We start from the raw sequence: 4434 nt of genomic DNA, 5'->3' as shown, positions 1-4434 counted from the left end.
AGCTGTAATTATATTGAAATGATCATGTAGTTGTGTTTTAATGAAACTATAGTGTATATAAAATAAAATTAAATAACATTTTCACATATTTGAGTGTATAAATATTGAATGAAACTGTAGTTATATCGAAATAAAACTATAGTTGTGTTAAACTGAAACTGCAGTGTATACAAAATGAAATTGAAGAACAGTGTTATTTTTTGCGAAGATTCTGTTTCTTTTCATTAAAAAAAAACGACGTCGTTTTGATGCGCGGTACATAATCGATTATGCACCGCGGTGCACGATATAATTTGCCGTCAACCTAAAATTATTTTTCCTAAATCCTATTTTATAAAATTAGGAAATATCTATTTTTACTTCTTCAATAATTTTTCTAAATAAGGTGTATGAATTAAATATTTTTCCAATTATGAATTACATAACTTGAACCAAACATGAAAATTTTATATTTCCAAGAAAACATAACCTTGATTATCTTATATAACTTGAACAAAGTCATACCTAGGATGTATTTAGACTAACCAAGTTGTTTGGATTACGCTGGTTACACCCATTATTTCATTGATGATGGGATTGTAAACCAATTGGTTTACAATAGTTATATCATGGACCAGAATTTATATTGCATTGTGAATTCTGATTCAATAATTTTGTATCTTCAATTAACACATTATGTACCTATAGTAAACAGTTTTTATACATGTAAATAAATAATTTGATAATTGCTAAAACGTAATATGATGGCTACATATGCAGAAACTATCAACTGCAGGTACAGAATTTGTCAACTATAGATACAAAATCTGAAGATTATTTTTGTATAATTGTTGATACATAATATGATAGCTACAAGTACAAAAACCATCAACTACAGGTACAGGATGTGTTAACTATATATACAAAATCTGAAGGTTATTTTTGAATCAGGGTCTATAATGTAAGATAGACCCTGATCCATGGTATAATTTGCAACTGGTCTAATAAGTAATAACCTGCATAGTAAAGCCCAATAAATTAAAACATGCCCAAGAAATTGATTTACAGACACTCATCCAATTGATCACCTTAAGAGAGATCGATAGCTAGGGAGAAGTATAGACCCTATTAAGGTTGTAGAGTAGCCGAAGACTATGACTAAATGTGTGGCACTACGACGTACATGCCCACCGACGAATTCTTATCAACATGGACCGTCCAACATTGTATAAATGTCTTTTTTTAAAAAAATGGTCGTGGGTGGCAAATTGTGAATATAGTGAAATACACTTTATTAGATGACTCACAAATGATTATTTATTCTTTTTTTGAAAGGAGCTTGTTAGGCATTTATTAGAGAAAAGCTATAATAGCATCAGGGGGAATAGACTCCCAATACATAGCAGAAGACTGCGAAAAAGCTAGAGTGGCTAGAGTATGAGCTAATAAATTAGACAATCTAGGAATATAGCTAACTATGCAAGAATCGAAATGCAAAATAATAGCAGAACAGCTATCTAAGGCAAAGCCGACATAGGACCGAACCGATCCCGTAATAGAAGACAGGCATTGTTGAAGGCTCGAACAATCTGTGAACAACTCAATCGCAAGCTCCCCTCTATCCCGTAACCAGGAAAGAACCTCCTTGCATGCAAAGGCCTCGGCCATGAGGGGTGAGTGACATGGCTGCAAAAGGGCATTGAAGGCCGCAACATACGCACCATTCGAGTTGAAAAGTACCGCACCGACCGTAGCTTTGGTGGATGGCAGATGGAGCCCCGCGTCGAATCTACACGTGCGTCGGCGGGCTGGAGCGTGCTGTGCGTGGCACTGGCAGTGGCAGCCTGCGGAGCAGCGACGACCTTGGACGTCGAGGCCGCATGCAACGCGGCAGTGGCGGGCGATGGTGCGACGGGCTGAGCAGCGGAGGACGGATGTGTGTCGCGCCAGGCACGTAAGGCAGCCGTGGCCGTGGCCACCACTTTCTTCGGGCGAGGCAGACAAGCATCCCAGACAGCACCATTCCTAGCCTTCCAAATATAATAAAGGATAGCAGAAGTGAGGAATAACTTATTAACATCTAGAGTATCCAAGACTTCTCTAAACCAAGTATGAAAAATATTTGTGACAATTAGAGGGATTGGAATGTGGAATTCACTCCAAATGGCTTTGGCAAAGTCACACATAACTAGAGAGTGCATAGTGTCTTCACATGAGATGCCACACATGGCACAAAGGGGATCAACTTCTACCCTCTTTATAAGTAAATTCTTGATAGTGGGGAGGATATCTCTCAAAGCTCTCCATAAGAACGTCTTCCATTTGGGCGTAACTTTCAGCTTTCATAGGGCAGACCATTTATCAAATGAGTCCCTGGACGTTGATTAAAGCGAGATGAATGGCTCAGATTAAACCGCACAACCGCACCTGAAGCCCTCACTCGCACGAGAACTTAAATCTATATATATATATATATATATATATATATATATATATATATATATATATATATATATATATATATATATATATATATATATATATATATATTATATTTATTTATTTATTTATTTATTTATTTATTTATTGTGTTATTATATTTATATCAATATTAAAGTCTTATGTTATTTATTTAATCTTCTCCCAATGTTATTTATTAAATCTGTTAGAAAGATCTGATCTCTAGTCTCTACCCTTCTTTTCTCTTAAGTCTTATCCCAATAAAATAGATATTGAAATCTTCTTTTCTCTTATCCCAATAAAATAGGCTTCTCTAATCTCTAGGCTCTAGCTTACATACGTCAAATACATAGAAGAAATCAGGCTTCTTTCCCAGTTTTCACTTTCCATTTGATAGCTTACAAAATAAGCCAAAATGATGAAGGGTATGAAACATCAAAAATAGAGTAGCAATTAACAAAGCAAAGAAGAAGAAGAAGAAGATTGAACGTTGAAGAAGAACAAATCTGCAGAAAGAAGAAAAGATCTCCATCCCAGGTTAGCTAGTATAAAAAAAAAATGTAAAAATGACACTTTTTTTTCCCTTATTTGATTTATCTGTTCTTGTGGCTTCTATTTCACTTTTTAGTTCCATTTTTAGTTCTATTTAATTTTTTAGTTTCATTCACACGATTTTTTTTTATATGTTGTGAAGAAGATCAGAACTTGAAGACTTTAAAAACAAATCTGTAGAACGAAGGAAAGATCTCAAGGTTAGCTAATACAAAAAAAAGACACTTCTTCTTCTTTTTTCCCCTAATTTGATTTATCTGTTCTTATAGCTTCTCTTTCATTTTTTTAGTTCTATTTAATTTTTTTAGTTTCATTGATACGATTTTTTTTATAGTTTGTGAAGAAGATCGAAAGTTGAAGACTTGAAAAAGAACAAATCTGCAGAAAAAAAAAAAAAAAAAAGATCTCCAGGGCTAGTACAAAAAAAAAATGACACTTTCTTCTTCCTCCTTTTTTTCCTAATTTGATTTATGTGTTCTAGTGGCTTCTCTTTGGCTTTTTTTAGTTCCATTTATTTTTTAGTTTCATTCATACGATTTTTTTACAAGTTATGTATATGAATATATGATAGATGGTGATATTATTTCTCAAGGAATTGATGGTTTCAATTCTAGTACACCAATTCAACGGGTGGAACACGGGTGGAACCTGATAATTCTTCACCAGTTGAATTTTCAACTGACCCTTCTGTTCAACATGTTGAGCTTGAAACTCCAATTACTTGCAATATGCTTGAAGATGAAGCAAAAGTTGGTGATAAACGGTTAAGATCAATTGTTTGGCAACACTTTAAAAAGATTAATGTTGAGGGAGTTAATAAAGCAGAATGCAACTACTGCAAGAAACTTCTTGGAGCACAAAGAAAAAATGGAACAAAGAATCTTCATGAACATCATAAAGTGTGCAAGATGAGGCACTTCAAAAATATGAGGCAACAAACAGTATTGCAACAACAATGGAAAGCTGATGGAAAAATGTGTATAAGTAATTACACATTTGATCAAGAAACTTCAAGGAAGGAGTTGGCAAGTATGATAATCATGCATGAATATCCACTTTCAATGGTTGATCATTATGATTTCAAAAGATTTGCATCTGCTATTCAACCACTATTCAAGATTCCTTATTATGTTAGAGATCTCGGGTTCTATTCTTCTTGTGGGCATCCTTAACCTATTTTATAAAATCGTTGTCTTGGTTTTCATAGACAACACAGAAGCAACCCAGTTATATACCAGATGTTGCACTTTTATACATAAGAGTTTGTGTTGCTTAGTTGGTTAGACATTATTTGCTATGTTTAAAGTCGTAGGTTCAACTCTTGTTGTTAACATTTAGTTGTTTATATTTTATACAACTGTTGTCTTTTATAAAATAATGATGCGCAAAGACACTGGCTTTTTTTTATAACCGTTGTCTTTGTAGTGTTGTGTATTCAAATAC

At 33.9% G+C, this 4434-nt stretch overlaps 1 long non-coding RNA gene across 1 annotated transcript; it reads left to right on the top strand.

Moving 5' to 3' along the window:
• Positions 1–2956: 2956 nt before the first annotated feature.
• LOC109162471 lies at positions 2957–3871 on the top strand. The gene is made up of 3 exons (XR_002051093.1): positions 2957–2976; positions 3134–3191; positions 3326–3871. It is a non-coding gene; the product is annotated as an uncharacterized LOC109162471 (long non-coding RNA).
• The last annotated feature ends 563 nt before the right edge of the window (positions 3872–4434 follow it).

The sequence above is a fragment of the Ipomoea nil genome, unplaced genomic scaffold (assembly GCF_001879475.1).
Source record: "Ipomoea nil cultivar Tokyo-kokei standard unplaced genomic scaffold, Asagao_1.1 scaffold2942, whole genome shotgun sequence".
NCBI lineage: Eukaryota > Viridiplantae > Streptophyta > Magnoliopsida > Solanales > Convolvulaceae > Ipomoea > Ipomoea nil.
Note: the sequence above shows the minus strand (reverse complement) of the source record. Positions and strands in the feature narration are given on the sequence as shown.